Here is a 23,514-nt window from a genome sequence, read left to right as displayed (position 1 = left end):
TTTTTGCCTTTTGGCATACCTTGTAATTTTTTTCTTGGCAGTTGGACATGATACACCAGCTATAGAAACTGCTGTATACAGGCCTTTAGTAATATGATGGTGAGGTGTGGGGGGGAAGTGTTCTATTGTCCTATGATTCGGTCTCAGTGTTTAGTAAGCCTGTGCTCCTGGGTTGTGAACTTGACAAATGTTTCTCTTTTCTCCCTTCCGAAGAGAACATGACTAGAGTAGGCTAGAGTTGGTAATTTTCTTCTCCCATGCAAAAGACTAGAGTCAATTGGAGTTGGTTATTTCCCTGGTCAGTTATGATATGATAATACCCTATCAGATTAGGCTCTGGTTAACTAAATTCTCATGAGGGTAGGCCTGTTAAGAAGAACAATGTGCTTTGGCATATTTCAAGATGGTTCCTTCCCCCCTTACCCCTACCAGAAGCCCTCAGAGGTCAATGTCACAATATTGTAGAGGTCTCCCAATAATGGGTCCCCCTGGAGTTTTTTATCTCATACTTGTCCAACCTGACCCTCCAAGCAATTCATCAATTATAATTCAGGTTTTCCTACCCTGACATTGAGTTCTTTGGTTGTTTCAGTGAGTGAGTCTCTGCTGTAGTAAGCTGTTACTCCCTGAGTTAACTCCAGTCTTGGCGACAGCAGTTTGCTCTGTGTCGTCACCTGTTGTTGTTGTTGTTGTTGTTGTTGTTGTTGTTGTTTTAGTCTGTTCAGGATTGACTTGTTGTTAGGATGCAAGAGTGACTTTCAAATTCCTCACTTTGGGAACTGGAAATTGGATTTCCATCGTTAACTTTTCAAAGTTTTTTTAGAGTCAATATTGTACTTTCTCATGTAAAATGTAAGGACCTTGCCACTGTATAGTTCTTCTTATCCCTGCTTCTCTTTCATGTTACAGTTGTCAAGTGTATTATGTCTATCTGCATTATATACTGTACATTCCAATGTTATAACTTTTCCTTCAAGTGCTCATGTATATAGCAAATAACTTAAGAGGAATTATTTTATATTAATCCACACATTACCATTTTTAATGTTCTTCATTCCTTCCTCAATATCCAGATTTTCATCTGGTATTATTTCTCTTCAGACTTGAGAATTGTCCTAATGTTCATTTATCTGAAAATATCATTTTTGCCTCTATTTATGAAGGATATTTTTGATGGCTGTAAAATTCTGTATTGATAGATTTTTTTCTTCAATTTCAGCATTTTAAAGATATCTTTTTTTCTGCATTTTAAAGATATCTTTTTTTTTTCTGATGAGTGATCAACAGTCAATTGTATTGTTGTTCCTAAGTATGTTATTTTTTTCTGGATTGTCTCAAGATTTTCTCTTTATATTTGTTTTTGAGTAGTGTGACTGATTTACCTGTGTGTGGTATCCTACATAGTGAGGGGCTTACTGAGTTCCTTGAATCTGTACATTTTTATTTTATTTAGAAATATCTTAGGTATTATTTTTCAAAATTTCCACCCTCTTCTTTTGTTTCTTGCCTTCTGGGACTCCAGTTACATGTTCTTATAAGAACTTTGATATTATCCAACAGGTCACTGAGGCTCTGTTAATTTTTTCAATCTTTTCTTTCTCTGTACTTCAGATTGAATAATATTTAATAATTTGTCTCCATGTTAGCTTACTCTTTATTCTCTCATATCCAATCTGTTGTTAAGCGCACCCAGTTAATTTTATTTTAGATATTTAAATTTTCAGTTATAGAATTTGCATCTGATTCTTTTTGTTTCTATATCTCTGATATGATTTTCTATTTGTTTATTTGTTAAAATGTATTTTCTTTTATGTTCATTAGTGTAGTTATGATAGATGATTTAAAATTCCTTTCTGTTAATTCCAACATCTGGTCTATCTTAAGACTATTGTCCATTGGTTGCCTTTTCTCTTCAGTATACGTAATATTTTCCTGTTTCTTTGTGTGTCTTTTCCCTAGTAATTTTAGAATGTACCTTGAACTTTGTACATGATATATTGTAAGGATCTCTATATTCCTTTATTTCTCTGTAATGTTTTTTTTTCCCCAGTAGGAAGTTAACTGAACTGAAACTTTAAACTCTTCTTGTGGTGGACAGCGCTGAAAACTGTTTAGTTCTTTCAGCTTTTTTAGGCTATTTGTAATCTGTCCCCACATGCATAATTTATGGTTCCACCAGAGATTTGGTTGGGCAGTTTATACACAGAATTGGGGTCTCCCACTGTGTTTTCTCCATTCATGAATTTCTCTCATCACACTCCAGCTTCAGTGGTTATCCTGAATTTTGTGTTCTGGTTCTTTACATCACTAGGACTATGAGCAGTTGAATGGTAACTGAAAGGCACTGGTTTGTGAGAGCCAACTGTGCACATGTCTTCCCAACTTCATGTTGATGAAATTGGTCATGGTGGGAATATTTACCCTATGGAAATTGGGAAATTCTATAAGTCAGGCTTTTATTTTTTTCCTGAAGAACTAGTTGTTAAACATTTAACAGCTGCAAAACTTGTAGATTCTCTAAGTTTTTGTTAATGTTTTCGCCTGGAGCCTGCTTCATGGAGCAAAAATTTCTTAGAAAATGGAAATTCATGTAGTATTGTACCTTTCCTCTGATTGTCAACTTTCCATCATCAACTTTCTCCCAATTTATGTCTACTTATGATCACTTTCCAATGCATTCAGATTGTTGTTTTGTTTATTTTTTTCCCCAGAATTTATTGTTGTTACCTGCTTGATAAAAACTGCTCCATCACTACTAGAAGTGGTCCTAGTACAAATTTTTGGTGGTTTGCTGTGAATTGAAAATAATTATGAAAATGCTATTATTTTTACACAGAGGTAAAATTGCATGATTTGAATAGTTTTTATTATGAGAATATCTTCATCTAGCTTATTTTTATTAAAACATCTTTAAAATGATGATATCATAGATGTTTCATTTGTTTAGTATCTTTTTTTTCTGTCCAGCCAGAGCCTAAGCATTTGCTCTTATTTGGACATGTGATCTTTGTAGAAGTAATTAAAGATCTCAAGATGAAATCATCCTGGATTTAGGGTGGGCCTTAATCCAATGACTGGTGTGTTTATAACAGAATGATGGTGAAATCTGGTCATACAGAGACACAGAAAAGAAGACAACTTGACGACTGAGGCAGAGGTTAGAGTGATTCTTTTACAAGGCAAGGAATGCTAGGAGCTACCAGAAACTGGAATAAGCAAGGAAAAATTCTCCTCTAGAGCATTTGGGGGAAATGTGGCCTGCCATGTCTTTGATGTCAGACTTCGTGCCTCCAAAACTGTGAGACAAAAAATTTTTGGTGATTTAAGCCACCAAATTTATTGTGATTTGTTATGGCAGACGTAGGAAATAATACAGCAGCCTTATGCCAGTACCTAGCATTTCTTTTTGCCACTTTGTTAATCCATTAAATCCAATAGACAGTTATGCAAACAAATACGCTTACTTTATGTACAGCTTACATGTTGCTTTGGTGGACACAAATACTGTATCTGGGATCAGCAGACTGGGTGCTGGTCTTGATTTTGTCAATGATTCACTATGAGATTGTGTGAGCTATATTGTTTTTCTGCAGGCCAGTTTCTCTTTCTGTATTATGAGGTAGGTAGTTTTCTGGGTCCTCTTAACTCTGTGATTTTGAGCCTATCGAACCCTGTCTCTCTCTATACTCAATATATGGGTATATGCTTTAGAAGAAGTATACAGTTGAAGTGGAGCCCATGTTCCTCAGTGGACAAGAATAGAGTATTGGGAATTTGGGGCAGGGGGATAAAAATAGCCCAAGGTGGGAAAAATTTTAAATGCCTACCATGCCCCTGTCACTGTATGTATACTGAGGCCAGTACTTTTATGGCTAATTATTATATGTAGGATAGGAGCAGCTCTTTACACATATGCTCATTTTCATATTGCCCTAAAAACATTCAAAATGGACTGTCATGTCCATGTGATTTGGGGTCCCATTTGGGGACCCATCTTTGGAGAACATTTGAAATTGGGTAGTGTAGTTTTCACTATTAACAGATGTCTTCATCACTTGGGATTTTTCCTGTCTTAAAGCTTAGATTGTTAGGTGTCAAAGAGTCTTTCAAGATCATCTACATCTATCACCATTCATTTTGCTATTGAAGATGAGAGCCAGATTAAAGAAGTGACTTGTCAAAGATACAGTGGAGTAATTTTGAGAGGGAGGACTCAAACCTAAGTTCCTTTATTTTATTCTTACCCTAGGTCTCTTTTTACCCTCTGTTGCATTGTTATTGTATCTTGCCCAGTTTCTCCGCCAATGGGAATACAATTCTTTTATATTTTGAGTTAAATAATCTCCTTCTATTCTCTCTCCTATTCCCCCATGTGAAAACCCAGATGTGGGCTCACACACTTACGTCTATATATATTCCCTTCTGAGATTTTTGAAAGGAAAACATTGTCGTTCTGCAGCTTGTCTGCTTTGCCTGGAGGGAAGCTCCAACTGACATTCTGAACTGCGTTCTCACTTGTACTTGGTTGGGAGTGGAGGTGGTAGTTAGGTCATTAGGAATCAATGTAGCTGAACGCTTGCTTTCTTTTTAGTGGAGGGGGCATGACAACCTCTTTGATGTAATTTTGTTTACCTGATTATTGTCCTCAGAGATGGAATGTGAACAGACAGGATTGTGAAACCTTTATTTGGAGCCTAAGGTAAGAAGGCACACCTATAGGGATATAAGGGAAACAGACCACTTATTTTCTGTCTTAGAGCAGCTAGCAAGCATTACACATCAGCATGGTAATCCATACTTCCTTTATCCTCCTATTCACTCTCTTACCATTTTGGTTTCTTTCTCTTCACCTTCCTTCTTTTGCGCCTACCCTTTCTTCTAAGCTTCCCTCTATTTTTCTGCTGGAAACCTTAAATAATAAAATACTACTTTAGTCTTTCCTAAAACAACCACAGATCCAAAGCCTTGCAGCACAGCCGCGTGCTCAGCACTAGGCAATGGTTAATCTAAAGCCAGCAAAGGGGGGAGGGGAAGAGGGAAGAGAGAAGAGATAGGGAGAGGCGGGAGAAAGAGAGAGAGAGGGAGAGGGGGAGGAGAGTGAGGGAGAGGGAGAGCGTGAGCGCGCGCAAGCTAGCGAGCAAACCAGAGAGACGAGAGAGGGACCAGGAGAAAGACCCAGAGAGAGAGAAGAGGAAACCGAGATCAGTGAGGACTCAGCCTCCAACTTGTTTCAATTCATTCATCCATCTCTTCTCTCTGCTTCGGGGAAGTGATTGTGGCGCTCGGTAAGGAACACAGATGTCCCTCCTTCCCCCTCCCCCAAGCTCTGGTCTCCTTTAGCGATAGCATCTCTCCCCCGTACTGAGAGTCTCCTTGGGTTGGCCGGGGAGGCTGAGACATGCTCTGCAGCTGTGATGCTATCCTGGGTTCCCCAGCGGGGCTGGTGGAAGCCCAGAGTTGGCATCTGGGCAGGGAGGCACTGGGGTAAAACCTGATTTGGGGAGGGGGGTTGCGATGTTGTGTATGCGCGATTTGCTTCATTGTCAGTGAATTGTTTTGTTCCTTTTTGGAAACAGGTCAGCCTTGACCTTGCAAATTGCTTGGGGGGCCTGGCAGCTGCTGCAGAAAGCCACCCAGTGTCCCCTAGGCAGAGCAGACAGCACTGTCATGACCCCCCAGACAGCCCTAGGCACGGGGATGGGGTAATGGCTGGAGCTTCCTTCCTCCTTTAACTCTTTCTCTGCAGCTGTTTCTCATTGCTGGAATTGAGAAACAGGGAGCATACCATGCAGCCCTTTCCCCCATCTTCCAATTACCTTTCCCAGATGCAAGTGAGTAGAAAGTTGTAAATAACTGCTTCCTTTGAAAGCAGCTTGAGACCTCCCCCTTTTCTTTAAGGGGTTCATTATGGGGTTGGGCCTGAGTTCCATAACAAACTTGGGAGGCTTCTCTTGCTTCGCAGTGGGAAGCCCCATTGCCTGCCCTGTCTCTATTCTAGGTAGTAAAGCAGACAGGCTAGACCAGGGATGTAGATACCCTACCCCATCCCACTGGCAGGCATGGTATTAAGTCCAGCTGTGTCCTTGAGAGGGAAGAAACACCTGATGGTTTGTCTGGAATTGGCTTCCCAGTTTGCTGCTCCTCTAATTGTGACTGAGGATGGCATATGCAGGAGAACTGGGGGAGGGGTGGCTTTTGGATTTAGAGCCAGGTGAGGAGCCGGAAGTCCTGGTGTAAAATGTATAGTTTATTGAGGACCAGCAGGCTCTGGATGCCTAGAGCTATGGAAGGGCGGGCTGAAGCTCTTGTAATCTAGCGCCTCTGAACTTGTAGGAGAAGGCGTCTGGTTGCTTGCTGGGAGCTTTTTTCAGTTAGCAACTGCCATGCCCATGGTAGTAATTATTACATCAAGAATGCTAATTGCTAACATTGTTGAATGCTTGCTATGTTTTGGATCTTAGGCTGAGGGTTTAATGTGTAGCCTTACATCAACACTATGAAGCTACTATTATCCTTGGTTTATTGATGAGGGATGAGGAAACTGAACCACAGGTTGAGTAACATGTCCGAGATTTCAGAGTAATTAAACGTCCCAATTGGGAATTAAAACACAAGCAATCTGTATCCAAAATGCATGGTTTTGACCATTAAGCCCTACTGCCTTTTTGGGGAAAATTTTGCACCTTTGTCACGTGTAGGTGTAGTAGAAAGGGTACTGCCTATATATATATACACAATATATATATATATATTGTAAAGTAGTAGCCTAACCTTTGTGTAGAGTAACAGGAACTCAGAGTGGGGCATAGGGGCTGGATCTCTCACCTGGGTTGCCTGGAGGAGCTGCCTAAAAGGTTTTCCTTGGCCAGCCTACTTTCCTTTGGAAAGGATACCTGGAAAGACTTTACTTTTTGATTGTTGTAGCCTAGTCCATCTCACATCCAGCAAAACACTGCTTTTTTCAGGACCAGATCTTGCTTTTATTTTCTGAGAGCTTAGAGTCACCTTGTCTTGAAATTTTTAGACTATCAAAACCTTGAACCTGGAAGATCATTAAGCTTTGCTTTCCCACTCAGTTCTGGAATTCTTCCTAAGTATTCAATCATTGACTGATTTCTATTTGATCTCCCTGCAGTGACAGAAAGCTCATTAGATGGCTATTTTTTTAATCTTTGAATAATTCTGATTGCCAGAAAGTAGCCCCCATTATAAGCCAGGGTCTGTCTCCCTGTAACTTGTATTCATTGGTTCTTTGGGACTAGCTGCAACAAATTTGTTTTTTCTTAATAATAGCTCTTCAGATAGTTGAAGACAGCAATCATGCCTCTCCCTTCAAGCCTCAGATCTGATCAGACTGCAAGTAAAGGATCATCATTGGCCTCATTTTGGAAGCTATACTTCTATTAACATGGCCCGGTATCCCATTCTCTTGTTTTTCAGCCACAAACTGAAAACACTGAGCTTTTTCAAGCAGCCTTGATAGCGTATGTTCTCTTCCTTGGAAAAGCTTGCTGTTTGGTATCAAGTGAACTCATGTGAATAAAAAATCTTTTTTTCCCCCTAAAGACCAGAAATCAGTTTCGTGCTAGTCCTTCTGAAGCCCCAAAATGTCCATATATAGCTAAACAATAGGCATATGGGAAGATTTGGGAAACAAGGATTAAGGGCAATTATCAAAAAGAAGACACTTGAAATACTGGATATTCAAGGTCCACACAGTATATGGAATGTAGAAGAATAAATTCTTGTATCAGAAAATATTTCAGAAACAACGACATCACTGAAGGAATCCCACAATGTGGGATTCGGTGGAATAGGAGTGAGCACTGAGTGTTCTAGAATTGATCTGAATGTTAGGAAACTTGAGTTCTATTCCTAGTTCTGTTAATTTGCCAATTACCTTGGACACATAAGTCCCTCTCCATGGACCTCAGTTTTTCCGTCTAAAAATGATGAGGTAGATTGTTTCACCAAAGGATATTCAGCTCTATACTTCTCTATCTGAAGTAAAGGATAAAATCTCAGGATTCTGAGGGCTTCAGAAATCATCAAGGCCACTGTTCCTCAAACTTTTATGTGCAAAAAAATCTCCTGGGGATCTTGTTAAAATGCTAATTCTGACTCAGAGGGTCTAGGATACAACCTGAGATTTTCCATTTTAACAAACTACTAGGTAAGCCTGATTCTGCTGTTCCAGTGCTTTCAAACTACCTTGTTCAAAGACCAGTTTTTTAAAATTTTCCAATCCATCACAGAGTGTTAATTTTAGTAAAATACATTATGGTTTAATAGAAAAATGAAAGAAAACAGAAATAAAATATAAGCTCACATTTTTATTGCTAGATTCAACAAATATAAAAAATATCTTTAAATTTCTATAATATTTTATAAGTACTTATTCTCTATTTCTACACCTAGGTCCTTGCTGCCTGGCAATAAAAGTATGCAGATCACACTTAGAACAGCACTGGTCTAGGCTACTGCTAATTTAAGAGGCCCAGGTTGGGCACAGTTTTAATTTCTAAATCATTTTTTTTTTGCCAAATGATTTTTCACCCTCAGATTAGATGTCTCCTTTGATGGAGAACTTAATACCCTTACAAAGTAGCATTACTTAGATGTTGTGACTGTCATAAACGTTTTTTTTTAAAAAAAACTTCTACAAATGCCACTCTTAGATTATATATTCCAAGGAAGTAGGGTGATGTGTCACTCCAAAATATTTTACTATCAGCCACTAGCCTAGTGTGTGGCATACAGTAGATGTTTAATAAATGTTAAGTGAATGTGCAAATCACTTGGTGTTAGTTATGCCTTTTGGAACCATATATTCATTAAAAAAGGAAATTTTGGTTTCCTTCCAGCATTGCAGAGACATTGTTTATACTATTGTATGAATTTCTAATGGTGGCTCTTAGGCCAGTTTACATGGCATCCCCATTTTACTTTAAAGGAATTATATCAAGCCAGGCAAAGATTTTGTGCACTCTAAGTTCCAAGTCCTTACCTTTAGATCAGTTGTTCATCAATTCAGTGGTTCAACAGTTATTTATTCAGTGAAGTGGTTAAGCACCATGAAGATGATACAAGGGTGAGAAAACAAACAAGGCTCTTGCTTACTTGGAACTTATAGTTTGATGGGGAAGTGGCCATAAATCAGATACTCACACAACTGTTATTTAAGTTAGTAATAAATGCTATGAAAGAAAAGTATGAAGGTGGGGCTATGAAGGCATATAACAAAAAAAAACTGATCTAGCTTGGGGTTTAAGAAAAGTTTCTTTGATGAAGTGATATTAAGGGTGAGTAGAGACATGGGGTTAGGTTTGGGTTATGGGAGGAGGAGCAGTTTTGTAGATGAAGAGAAGAACATGCATGAGGACCCTGAGATGCATAGTGAATTTCAGAAATTGAACAAAAGCTGATGTGGCTGAAGTGGGACATTGTAAAGATTTTGATGCTTATTCCAGATATTCAGGGACTGACTAAAGGCTTTTTAAACAGGATAACTGATATAGCCTAAACTGAATCAACTCAGTGTAAGGTTACTAAGTTCTGTGAACCAAGAGCAATGTTGGATACAGGCTGATTCAGGAATAGCCTTTGCCCTCCAAGATAACAGGGTCCAGTAAGAGAAGAAATAGACAAACAACTATAATACTAGGAGAATTAAATCCACACACATGAACGTGAGGCAAAGGGCATGCCATCAAGGAGATCAAAGACACCTTCCTAGAGGTGGTGTTTGAATTGCACTTCAAAGATTAGGCAAACTTTGGAGATGCAGAGTTTGGGGGATGGGAAAGGTGTTCTAGGAAGAGACCAGAAAAGCAGAGGACATGTATGAGGAACAGTGAGGAGCTCAGTTGTGTTGGAGTAAAATATATGGTAAAAGTATGTGAGAAGTATTTGGCAAGATTTGTAGAAAGGTTGGCTGTCAATGATATTAAATGTTAGCTTGGAGAATTAGAAAGAACATTCTCCTATATGCAGTAAAGAGGCAACTCCCTCATTTTATGGATGAACCTAAATAATCTGGAGATGGGGAGTGACTTGATTTGACTGAGGTCACTCAGCCCAGCAAAAGGCACTGGATACCATTGAAAGAAATGTGGAATTGGAGCTCTCAAAAGAAGTCAATTTATTTGAGAGTCATTGATATAGAGGAAATACTTGAAGTTGAAAGAAGGGATCCAGTGATCTCTTCTTTGGGGAATACTTATGCTTTAGGATATGGAAAACAAAGATGAGCCAGTGTGAAGGCTACAGAGGACACAGCAGATATGTGGAAGGAACATTAGGATAATACAGTATTATTCTGTGTTATTCTGAGCCAAGAGAGGAGAGGCCTCATCCATTGGTTGGATAAATATTTGTTGAATACATACCATTTACTGAACATGGATAATAAAATGAGCAAAATAAACATGGTTGTTATTACCTTGGTGCTTGTGATTTAGATAGTGAGATAGTCCTTATTCTATAAACTATTGAATTATATAGTTGTACATTGTGATTAGTGTATAGAGGAAAATAATGCTGCTTTAAGAAGGAATGTGTGGTCAGGGGGTACCTGGGTGGCTTAGTCGGTTAAGTGTCCTGACTTCAGCTCAGGTTATTATCTCACAGTTTGTGAGTTCAAGCCCTGCTTCAGGCTCTGTGCTTATGAACCGTTAAGACTGGATGATCATATCTATTTTGCTGTTTGGCAGACTATGGTGCTATAAGGCAAGGTTAAGATTCCCTCCAGTCTCAAGTTCACAAAAACACAGGATTACTTGAAACCAGGTTATATGCTATATTGCTTAACTAAAATTCTCACTGAGTCAGCACTCTTTCCAGATCTTCTCTACAGTCCCAATTCAACAGGTTAGGTAAAGAGATGCTTCATAAAAAAAATGAAGACTTGGATATTAAAAATATCTCTTAAAATGAGATTTCAGATAGCTTGGTCTAGATTATACTCTTGGTTTGGATGCTGACAGTTTCCTGTGACAAATTACTTATTTGAACCTCTTTTTCCATAACTATAAAATGAGGAGGATTGAACTACACCCAGATGATTTATAAAGACCCTACTAACAGTAAGGTTCTATAGTTTATGCTCTGTTCTTTACTATATTCTCATGGTCCTGTGCTTGATATTTCAGGCTCAGTCATTTATTTAAGCAACACTAAGGATTTTATATGGAATTCTGAAGGTTGCTAATTTTGGTGGCAGTATTCATACGGCTTGGAAGAGATCACAGGAATGCCCTTTCCTTGTTCTATTCCTGAGATTGCTGAAATCATCACTTCCCTGAACTCTAAGAAAATAACTGACTGTGTTCTAAAATCTGTAGTAACTCTAAGTACTGGGTGATATTTTCACCACTGTTGGTTTTAAAATGAATAAGGGCAGTGAAAAGAAAATGGTGAGGATACTGTGGAATAGAGGCAGGGTGATTATCTCATATTTTGAAATGGTGTGGTCTAGACAGTCTCTTCCTAGGGGAAGATATATGGTCAAAGGAAATATTGGTTGGTAATAGAAATAATATTTTATACTTAAAACATAATTTTAAAGGTATTGATATTTGTACACAATGTCTCCTCACTATACACAGAAGGAATAATAAAAATCTCCAGGATGTATATTTTGAAGGTTACTCTTTTCTGTTTAAAAATAATTTCCTAAAAAGAATCAAGTATTACATAGATTTTCTGAAGGGAAGGAAAGGGGAGGTAGATGGGGGTGGAATTATGTAAGTGATCATAGCATAAAATAACTCTTTTAAACAGTATAAGAGGAGCTCAGAAATAGCAGGGACCTTACCAATCATATAACAGCAATCTCATCAGCCAGTACATATGGTCATCTATTTTCAGTGTGAATAGTTCCAGGGAAGATTCCTTAACACCACCTGATAATTCTGATTGTTAGCAAGTACTTCTTCACACTGACCTGAAATCTGTCTTCTGAATCCAACCTATTGTTTGCTCCTTGGAGCAATAGTAATGCTGACTAATTTCTATTTCCTTTCCCTGTAAATAGCCATTCAAAAATTTAAAGATAGTTTTTTCTTCTTATCTTTTCTCTAGTCCATATACTCCCATTTCTTTAGCTCATATGACATATACTTTTAGTATCTTCCATGGGAGATGCTTACATTTTCAATATCACCCTTAATATATAATGTCCAAACCTGGACCTAGTGCTCTACGCACGGTTGATTAGCACCCACATTTTAAAATTTTGTACATTTATTAATCAATCTTAAGACTGTAATACCTACTTCTAATTTCTTTCTGTTGATAAAAATGAAACAGCCTCATAATAAAAAATGTTAAAAATGGAGAGAAAACACATATCACCTCTAAATACCTAGACCAAAGACAATTTGCTTTGCTTCATTCCAGTTGTGTTTCCATGTTTACATAATTGGGAACATACTGTATATGTACTATTTTATATTTGGCTTCTCCATTGGTTTTATACTCTGAGCATTTCGCCATGTCTTTCACCAGCCTTCAAACAATTTTTAATGGCCTCATAATTTTCAGTTGTAAAATTTGTACTGACTATGATTATTTAACAGATCCCATATTGACCATTTAAATTATTTTCAATTAGAAGTTATCATGAATAACCCTTTATACATAAATTTTTGCTTCTTTGAACCTCACTCTTTTAGGTCTTAATGCAAATGTTACCTTGGTAAGGTCTCCTATAACAACTATCCATAAAACTGAAACCCTTCTCCTCTAACACTCACTTTTCTATTTCCTTGCTTTATTTTTTCTCCCTGGTCTGCATCATAACCTAATCGTCAAGATATTTTATTAATTTGTTGTCCAGATCCTTGTATTAAAATGTAAGCACTTTGAGAACGGAGATTTTTCTTTATTTTGTATTCACTATTGTATCTTCCAGTACCTAGAGCAATGTATGACACACTGTAGATCCTTACTAGATATTTGTTGAATGAATGGTTTTCTTAAGATGAGTTTTTATAAGAGTTATTATTGGACCTAAGGATTAAATTTTTAAAGCCTCTTGATATATATATATGTGTTGTCTCACTCTATAAAATGGACAATTTCTGCTCATACACCTATATCAGTACTGGCTATTGTCATTTTTAAAAAATCTGCCAGTATGATAGAGGCAAAATGATATCTTTGCTATTTTAATGTTTCTTTTATTATGCTGAACATGAATGCTTTCTCATGTTTTTCAGTCACTTTTGCCTCCTTCCCATGAACATATATTCATGACGGTATACATTTTTCTATTGAGAACTTATATGTTTCTTAATCATTTGTATACATAATGTATACATTTAATAGACATTAGGCCTTTCTTCTGTGGCATATGTGGAAAATATTTTCCACGTTTGTGTTTAAAATGAAATTTATGCACAAATTAATGTTATGTAATTATATATATCTTTCTATTTGTATTTTTTCTGATGAACTCACATGTAAGAAGTTTTTCCCCACCCAAATTAGATCAGTGCTTAAGTGAACTTTTTCCATTTTTATTGCTTATGTTTAATTGTTTAATCTTTCTGGAATTTGTTTTGGTTTATGGTATGAGGTAATTTTCTAAACTGTTTTCCCTTTCCATTAATTCACAATAACAAATCTTAAAAAATTAATTATTTCCCACTCTTCTGTGATGCCACATTTAATATGTATAAATTAGAGAGAGAGAGATAGAAAGAGAAATAGAGAGAGAGATTCTTTGGGATTTATATATTTTCCATATTTTGTAGACTGAGTCTGTTCTAGTTACAAAGTTTAAATATTATTGTAGCTTTAAAATAATTTTTATTATCTCAGCTCTTGTACTTACTGGTTGTGTGGAATCTGACCATCTATATGTCTATCTGTATACAGTGTACAATAGTAACATTTATGATTTTAATTTTGTGAAGGGGATTTTTCTATCATTATTTCTGCTAATTTATTATGGCCAGTATACAGGAAAATTGCTATTTATAGTATTAATTTCTATTTCTTCATTTTGCTCAAATTTATTATTATAAATTTATCATTTACAAGTTTATTTTTCTTATTTCTGTCTTATTTTTTAATTTTGAAGAATGAAAATATTTAGAAACTCAGAGAAGAATCTAAAACAATGAGCAAATGACTACATATATACTGCTCACAATGAATGTTAGCATTTTTTCATTTCTGCTTCAGATACACTTAAATGAAATCAATAAAACATTACAGATAAACTTTGCTGTGTTTAGCTCAGCTTCATTTCTCTTCACATCCTTCCAAAACACAAAACCTAGAGCCACTTGCACTTGCTTCTTTTTCTTCTTTTAATTAAGTTTTTAATTTAATTCTAGTATAGTTAACATATAGTGTTATATTGGTTTCAGGTGTACAATCCAGTGATTCAACAATTCTATACTCAGTGGTCATCATGCGAAGTGTACTCTTTAATACCCATTGCCTATTTCATCCATACCCTGATCCACCTCCTTTTGGTAACCGTCACTTTCTTCTCTATAATAAAGAGTCTGCTTCTTGATTTATCTCTCTCTTTCCCCTTTTGCTTGTTTGTTATGTTTTATAAATTCCACATATGAATTAAATCATATGGTATTTGTATTTTTCTCAATGACTTATTTCACTTAGTGTTATACTCTCTAGCTCTATCCATATCATTGAAAATGGGAATATTTCATTCTTTTTTAGGGCTGAATAATATTCCATTACACATACACCACATCTTTAAAATTTTTTTTTGTTTATTAATTATTGAGACAGAGAAAAACAGAGCATGAATGGGGAAGGGGCAGAGAGAGAGGGAGACACAGAATCGGAAGCAGGCTCCAGACTCTGAGCCGTCAGCACAGAGCCTGACATGGGGCTCGAACCCACGAACCGGGAGATCGTGACCTGAGCTGAAGTCAGATGCTCAACTGACTGAGCCACCCAGGCGCCCCTAATATTTCTTGAATGCTTAAAATGAACAGCGGATATGGTTTTTTATTTATTTCTGCCCCTCCCCTCCCCATCCATGGCCAGCCAATACCTATATCCATGCCTGGTCATATTAGACGCTTAACTGGGCCACACAGGTTCCCATACCATATATTCTTTATCCGTTTATAAATCGATGGACACCTGGGTTACTTCTGTATCTTGGCTACTGTAAATAGTGCTGCTATAAACATAGAGGTGTAGGTATCCCTTTAAATTAGTGTTTTTGTATTCTTTGGGTAAATATGCTGTGGTGCAATTGCTGGATCATAGGACAGTTCTATTTTTTACTTTTTGAGGAAACTCCACACTGGTTTCCACACTCACTGCACAGTTTGCATTCCCATCAATAGTGCAAGAGTGTTCCCCTTTCTCCACATTCTTGCCAACATCTGTTGTTTCTTGTGTTGTTGATTTTAACCGTTCTGATAGGTATGAAGTGATAGTACATTGTAATTTTGATTTGCATTTCCCTGCTGGTAAGTGATGATGATTATCTTTTCATGTGTCTTGTTGGCCATCTGTATGTCTTATTTGGAGAAATGTCTGTTCATGTTTTAACTTGGAATTTTTTTAGATTTTTAAAATTGGATTGTTTGGGGGAGATGTTGAACTTTATAAGTTCTTTATAGTTTTTGGATACTAACCCTTTATCAGATATGTCATTCACAAATACCTTCTCCTATTCTGTAATTGCCTTTTAGTTTTGTTGATTGTTCCTTTTGCTATACAAAAGCCTTTTATTTTGATGAAGTCCCAATAGTTTATTTTTACTTTTGTTTCCTCTGCCTCTGGAGACATATCTAGAAAAATGTTGCTAAGGCTGATGCCAGAGAGGTTATTGCCTGTCCTTTCTTCTAGAATTTTTATGATTTTAGGTCTCACATTTAGGTGTAATCCATTTTGAATTTATTTTTGTGTATGGTGTAATAAAGTGGTATAGTTTCATTGCTTTTCATGTTGCTGTCTAGTTTTCACAACACCATTTGTTGAAGAGACTCCTTTTTACATTATATGTTCTTTCCTGCTTTGTCTAAAATTAATTGACCTTATAGCTTTGAGTTCATTTCTGGATATCCTATTCTGTTCCATTGATGTATGTGCTTATTTTTGTGCCAGTATCTTACTGTTTTGATTACTAAAAAGTCTCCACTTGTGATGCCTCCAACTTTGCTTTTCCTTTTCAATATTATTTTGGCAATTCAGGGTATTTTGTGCTTCCATACAGATTTTAGGGTGGTTTGTTCTAGTTCTGTGAAAAATACTGGTGGTATTTGGAAGGCAGCTATGCTCACCACTATACCACCAACGCACGCTACTGGTGGTATTTGGATAAGGATTACATTAACTCTGTAGATTGCTGTGGATACTATAGACATTTTAACAGTATTTGTTCTTCCAATCCATAAGCATAGAATGTCTTTACATTCTTTTGTGTCATATTCCATTTCTTTCATCAGTGTTTTATAGTTTTCAGAGTATATGTCTTTCACCTCTTGAGTTAGGTTTATTCCTAGGTATCTTACTATTTAGGTGCAATTATAAATACACCTAAATGGGATTGTTCTATTAATTTCTTTCTACTGCTTCATTTTTGGTGTATAAATTCAACAGATTTCTCTAGATTGATTTTGTACCTTGCAACTTTACTGAATTTGCTTATAAGTTTTAGCAATTTCTTGGTTGAATCTTTAGGGTTTTCTGTATAGAGTACCATGTAATCTGCAAATAGTGAAGGTTTACTTCCTCCTTATCAATTTGGATTCCTTTTATGTCCTTATTGTCTGATTGCTGTGGCTAGGAATTCCAGTACTATGTTGAATAATGTGGTGATAGTGAATATCCTTGTCTTGTTCCTGATCCTTGGGGAAGAGCTTTCAGATTTTTTCCCATTAAGGATGATGTTAGTAGTGAAATTTTCATAGGTGGCCTTCATTATGTTGAGGTATGTTTCCTCTAAGCCTATTTTATTGAGGTTTTTATCATAAATGAATGTTGTACTTTGTCAAATGCTCTTTTTGCATCTATTGTAATGATCATATGTTTCTTATCCTTTTTCTTATTAATCTGATGTATCACATTGATTGTTTTATGAATACTGAACCACCTTTGCAACTCAGGAAAAAATTCTACTCAATCATGGTGAATGATTTTTTAAAACATATTGGGGAGGGGAAGGGGGAAAGAGAGCTGGGGAGAGTGAGGGACACAAATCATGAGAAACTATTGAATGCTGAGAAGGAACCAAGGAGTGAAGGGGGAGGGGGAGGGAGGGAAGGAGGTGATGGTCATGGTGGGGGGCACTTTTAGGGAGAAGCACTGGGTGTTATATGGAAACCAATTTGACAATAAACTATTATAAAAAAAATAAAAGTAAAGGGCAAAGTATTCTGATGTGAAAAAAAAAAACGACATATTGTTGAATTCAGTTTGCCAGTATTTTGTTGAGGATTTTTACATCCATGCTCATCAGGAATATTGGCCTGTAGTTCTCTTTTTTAGTGGGGTCTTTATCTCATTATGGTGTTAGGATAATGCTGGCCTCATAGAATGAATTGGGAAGTTTCCCTTCCTTTTCTATATTTTGGAATAGTTTATGAAGAATAGATATTAAAGCTTCTTTAAATACCTGGTAGAATCGGCCTATGAAGCCATCTGGTCCTGTGCTTTTGTTTGTTGTGATTTTTCTTTTGATTATTGACTTAATTTTTTCGCTGGTTATCTGTCTGTTCTAATTTTCTCTTTCCTTTTGTTTAATTTTGGTAGTTTGTATGTTTCTAGGAATTTATCCCTTTCTTCTAGATTGTCCAATTTGTGGCATGTAGTTTTTCATAATATTCTGTTATGATTTTTTATTTCTGAGGTGGTAGTAGTGGTTTCTCATCTATCATTTGTGATTTTGTTTGAGTCCTTTCTCTTTTTTCTCGGTAAGTCTGGCTAGATGTTAATCAATTTTGTTAATTGTTTTCAAAGAACCAGCTCCTGGTTTTATTGATATGTTCTGTTTTTTGTTTGTTTCTAATCATTTATTTTGGATCTAATCTTTATTCTTTCCTTCTGCTAGTTTGGGGTTCTGTTTGTTCTTTTTTTTCTCCTTTATATGTAAGGTTAGGTTGTTTGAATTTTCTCTTCTTGATGTGGGCCTGTATTGCTAAAAACTTCCCTCTTAGAACCACTTTTGTTGCATCTCAAAAGTTTTGGACCATTGTGTTTTCATGTACTTTTATTTCTTTGATTTACTGATCAACCTATTCATTGTTTAGTAGTATGTTATTTAACTTTCATGTGTTTGTGGTTTCCAGATTTTTTCTTATCATTGATTTCCAGTTTCATAGCATCGTGGTCAGAAAAGATTCATGGTATGACTTCAATCTTCTTAAATTTGTTGAGGTTTGTTTTGTGGGCTAATATGTGACCTATTCTAGAGCATGTTCCCTGTGCACTTAAAAAGGATATATATTCCGCTGTTTTAGGATACAGTGTTCTAAATATATCTGTTCCAGTGTGTCATTCAAAGCCATCATTTCCTTGTTGATATTGTGTTTAGATCATTTGTCCATTTATGTAAGTGGGGTGTCCAAGTCCACTACTATTATTGTATTTTATCACTTAGTGCCCTTATGTGTGTTATTAACTGTTTTATGTGTTTTGGTGTTTTCATGTTGGGCACATAAATATTTACAATTATTGTAACTTCTTGATGGATTGTCCCCTTTATTATTATATAGTGTCCTTCTATGTCTGTTTTTACATTCTTTTTTATAATAGTTTATCGTCGTCAAATTGGTTTCATAAAATACCTAGGAATAAACCTAAGCAAAGATGTAAAAGATGCGTATGCTGAAAACTATAGAAGACTTATGAGAGAAATTGAAGAAGACACAAAGAAATGGAAAAATATTCCGTGCTCATGGACCGGCTTTCTTTTGACATCCGTTTGTGTAATACATGTTTCTCTAAGCCCCTCACTTTCAATCTGAAGGTGTCTTTAGGTCTAAAATGCATCTCTTATAGGCATCATATAGACGGTCTTTTAAAAAATTGATTCTGACTCCCTTTTGATTGGAGCATATAGTCCATTTACATTCAAAGTAGTTATTGATATCTGTTTATTGTTATTTTATTATTTGTTTTGTGGTCATTTCTGAGGATTTTCTTTGGTCCTTTCTTTTTTTTATTTAAAATTTTTTTATTATTTATTTTTGAGAGAGAGAGAGACAGACAGCATGAGCAGGGGAGGGTCAGAGAGAGAGGGAGACACAGAATCCAAAGATAGACTCCAGGTTCTGAGCTAGCTGTCAGCACAGAGCCCATGCGGAGCTCAAACCCGTGAACCGTGAGATCATGACCTGAGCCGAAGTTGGATGCTTACCGACTGAGCCACTGAGTCACCCCTCTTTGGTCCTTTCTTAATTTTTCTTTCATGTGTTTTAATTTTCCTTAGTGACATATTTGGGTTTCTTTCCCTTTATTCTTTGCATATTTATTAGTGGCTTTTGATATACGGTTGCCATTAGGTTTGTATATAACCTTCTCTACATATAGCAGTCTATATTAAGTTGATGGTCGTTTAACTTTGAATTCATTATTTCCTTCCTCCCCATGTTTTAGGTATATGTTATTATATTTTATATCCTTTTTCTGGTGAGTTCCTTGACTGGTTTCTTACTGAAAAATTCCTTTTTTCTGCTCTTGTGTTTTCTACCACCATACTGTCACTTTTGGCCTCCCCCTTTCCACTCAGAGTCCCTTTTAATATTTCTTGCAGAGAGGGTTTAGTGGTCATGAACTCCTTAATGTTGGGGGTGGACTCTTTATCTCTACTTCTAGTCTGAATGATAGCCTGGCTGGATAGAGTATTCTTGACTACAGCTTTTTCCCATTCAGCATTTCAAGTATATCATGCCACTCCTTTCTGGCTTGCAAAGTTCATTTTGAAAAATCTTCTGCTAGCCTTATGGGTTTCCCTTGTAACCTAATGACTTCTTTTGTCTTGCTACTTTAAAATTTTCTTATCATAATATTTTGCAAATTTAATTATAACATGTCTTGGTGTGGATCTGCTTTCGTTAATTCTGTTGACGGTTCTCTGTCCCTCCTAGAATAGGTTGTCTCTTTCTTTCCCCAGATTATAGAAGTTTTCAACTATCATTTTTTTCAAATAAATATTCTTCCCCCTTTCCTCTCTTCTGGGACTCCTATAATACAAATGTTATTATGTTTTGTGAAGACACTGAGTTACCTAAGTCTCTTCTTGTTTTGCATAATTCTTTACTCTTCTAGGTTAGTAATTCGTTCCTCTGCTTCTTCCATCCTGTTATTGATTCTGTCAAGTCCATTTGTAATTTTTTTTTGTTCCCTTTATTTCTGCTATGTTATTCTTTACCTCTGTGTTAAGTGTCTCTCTCATGTCTTCCACTCTTTTCTAAAGTCCAGTGATAATTGCTATGACCATTGCTTTAAATTCTTTATCAGTATGTTACTTCTATTGGCTTCCCTTAGATCTATGGCTATGGTCTTGTCCTATTCTTTCATTTGGGATAAATTTTTCTTTCTCCTCATTTTGTCTTCCTCTCTGTGTCTGTTTCTCTGTGTTAGGAAAGTCAATTGTATCTTCTCCTCTTGAAAGTATTGATTTTATGAAGAAGAGATCCTGGAGTGCCCTGCAGTGCAGTGTCCCCGTTCCTGGGAAACTGGCACTTCAGGAGAGTCTCCTGTGTGCTTACTCCCTACTATTGTGTCTGAACTACTTTACCTTTCAGTGTAATAGTCTTCACTGACTCTCTGCCTGTTGTGGGCTGTGCTTATTCTCTATGGTATTAGTGAGATTCAGGCAGGACAGCTCTGAAGCTCTGAAGGGGTATGCCCACTGGGGAACTTGGGAGCAGGATGGCAGTGTTAGTAAAATGTGTGCTGGGTCACTAGTCTTATGCTAGATCCTCTGAAACCTGTGGCAGCTGGGGGCTGCATGCTGGGATAGCCATAGGTGTGAGGCTGGGCACAGCATGCTATAGTGTCTGAGGGCATGTGGTACATAAGTGCATGCAACTGAGTGCTATGTGCAAAGGAGGGCTGGGCCTATCCTTCATGTCCCTGTGTTCCTAGGGGTGCATGACAATAGCTAGGGGCTTGTAGTTTGGTGCAGTGCCTTCAGTGGCTAGGGGTGCATGCCTGAGCATGGCACAGTGGATGTGTGCAGTGCCTAATGGATAGGCAGGGTGCCTGCATTGCTTTAACAAAATTTGCACTGAGCCCAGGGATGAGTCCAGCAGGCTTGGAGTGGGTGAATCCTCAGAACTCATGAGTGTGGTATACTGCTAGCAGATTAGGTAGCAAATGTCAGCATAGCCCCATCTCCTGTATGTGTCTCTGTGCTTATGCTGGGCGGTGATGGAGGGAAATGGTGCCTGTCAGCTCCCTTGTTTTTGGAGACATACCCTAATACGCTCCAAAACCAGTATGAACAGATCTGTCTCCCGTTTGCCCCAGATATTGTTAAACTGCCATTTTATTTCGGCTCATCTCTGCGGGCTATTATCTCTTTAAGGGCCACAATCCAGCTATCACTTGCCCTCCATGCTTGCCCAGTGCTTAGTCAGCTAGATTTTAATGCTTCAGGCTTCAAGTCCCACTGATTATACAAACTCACAGAACTTGGACCCTCTGGTCTTTAAAGCCAAATGCTATGTGGAGCTCCCTGGTGCAAGGGCCTATTTCTCTCCCCTCTCCATGACCAGCTCCCTTTCTCTTGTGAGCAGCCCCCCTCTGCCTTTCTGACCTTCCTAACCTTTCAGATGCAGTTTATTCTCCATATTTAGTTGTAGAGTTTGTTCCACCAGTCTTGGGATTGCTCTCCAGTTTATTGACTTGGATGTAGATGATATCTCACTGTAAACATGGTACAGGGTGAGCGCAGGGTCCTCCTAGTCTGCCATCTTCCCAAGATCCCAGTACTGTTGTGTTGCTTTTAATTTTTAAATTTCAGTTGTTTATTGCTGGTATATAGGAAAGTAATTGACTTACATATATTAACCTTGTATCTTGCCTGTCTGTCTTTATTTTTGCCATTCTAGTGAGTGTGTAGTGGTAGCTCGTTGTAGTTTGATTTGCATATCCCTATGGCTAATGATATTAAACATCTTTTCATGGGTTAATTGGCAATCTGTACATCTTTGGAGAAATGTTCATTCAAATTGCCCATTTTATTTTAATTTTTAATGTTTACTTTTTAGAGAGAGAGCAGGGAAGGGGCAGAGAGAGAGAGAGAGAGAGGGAGAGGGAGAGAGAGGGAGGGTGGGAGGATCCAACGTGGGCTTTGTGCTGACAGCAGAGCCTGATGTGGGGCTTGAACTCATGAACTGTGAGATCATGACCCGAGCTGATGTCAGATGCTTAACTGACTGAGCCACCCATGTACTCCTCCCATTTTAAAATTGAGATATTTGTGTTTTTTGTTAGTAAGTTGTAAGACAAATATATATTACAATCCTTTAAAAGATAGGTATTTTGAAAAATATTTTCTCTCATTCTGTGATTTGTCTTTTCATTTTTTAATCTGGAGTTTCTATTATGACTTTCACTTTTTATATTCTGAGAAGTCTTTGCCTTAACTAACTTCAAAATAATCTCATTTGTTTTCTTTTAGAATTTTAGTTTCAGTTCTTTGACTAATATCTTTGATGCATGTCTAGATGACTTTTGTCTTTGGGGCAAGGTAAAGTTCCAGGCCTATATATTTTTCCATATGGATGTTTTATTTTTCCAGCATTATTTTTTGACAAGATTTATCCTTTGCTCATTGAATTACCTTGGCAACTTTGTTCAAAATAAATTGACTATATATATATATATATGTATATATATATGCATATATATACATATATATGTTATATATATGCATATATAACATATATATGTATATATATGCATATATATATGTTATATATACATATATATATGTTATATATATATATAACATATATAGTCTGGACTCTCTTTGTTTAATCTATATGTATAACCTTGCAACATTACCATACTGTATCAAATATTATAGTTCAGTGATTCTCAACTGGGACCATCCCCCTCCCTTGGTGGAAGAAACATTTGGAAATGTCTGGGGACAATTCTAATTGTCACTAATGGAGGTGAGTGCTACTGGCATCTAGTGAATAGAGGCCAGGTAGCCACCACTACGAAGTATTATCCAGCCCAAACTGTTAATAGTGTTGAGGTTGTGAAGCTCTGTTCTAGAATTATAGTAAATCTTGAAATAAAATATTATGGATACTCCAGCTTTGTTCTTCATAAAAAATGTATTTCGGCTATTATAGGTCCTTTGCATTTCCATATAAATTTTGTAACCAACTGATCAGTTTCTCCCCCCAAAATCCAGTGAAAGTTTTAACGTGACAATTTAATTATACACTAATTTGGAGATAAGTTTCATCTTAACAATCTTGAGTTTCTTGATATAGTAACATATTATAGCTTTGCATTATTTATTTCATCTTTAAATTCTCTCAACAGTGT

The 23,514-nt window shown here is 36.8% G+C and overlaps 1 protein-coding gene across 1 annotated transcript in view; it reads left to right on the top strand.

Moving 5' to 3' along the window:
* Positions 1–5,107: 5,107 nt before the first annotated feature.
* The window catches only part of GABRA3 (gamma-aminobutyric acid type A receptor alpha3 subunit), a 276,021-nt gene continuing 257,614 nt past the window's right edge, over positions 5,108–23,514 (top strand). The window contains exon 1 of the mRNA XM_029929923.1: positions 5,108–5,285. The gene's annotated coding sequence lies outside the window, so the exon portion shown is untranslated. The remainder of the gene's footprint in view (positions 5,286–23,514) is intronic.

Source organism: Suricata suricatta, chromosome X (assembly GCF_006229205.1).
Source record: "Suricata suricatta isolate VVHF042 chromosome X, meerkat_22Aug2017_6uvM2_HiC, whole genome shotgun sequence".
NCBI lineage: Eukaryota > Metazoa > Chordata > Mammalia > Carnivora > Herpestidae > Suricata > Suricata suricatta.
This window is presented reverse-complemented; position numbering and strand designations above follow the sequence as displayed.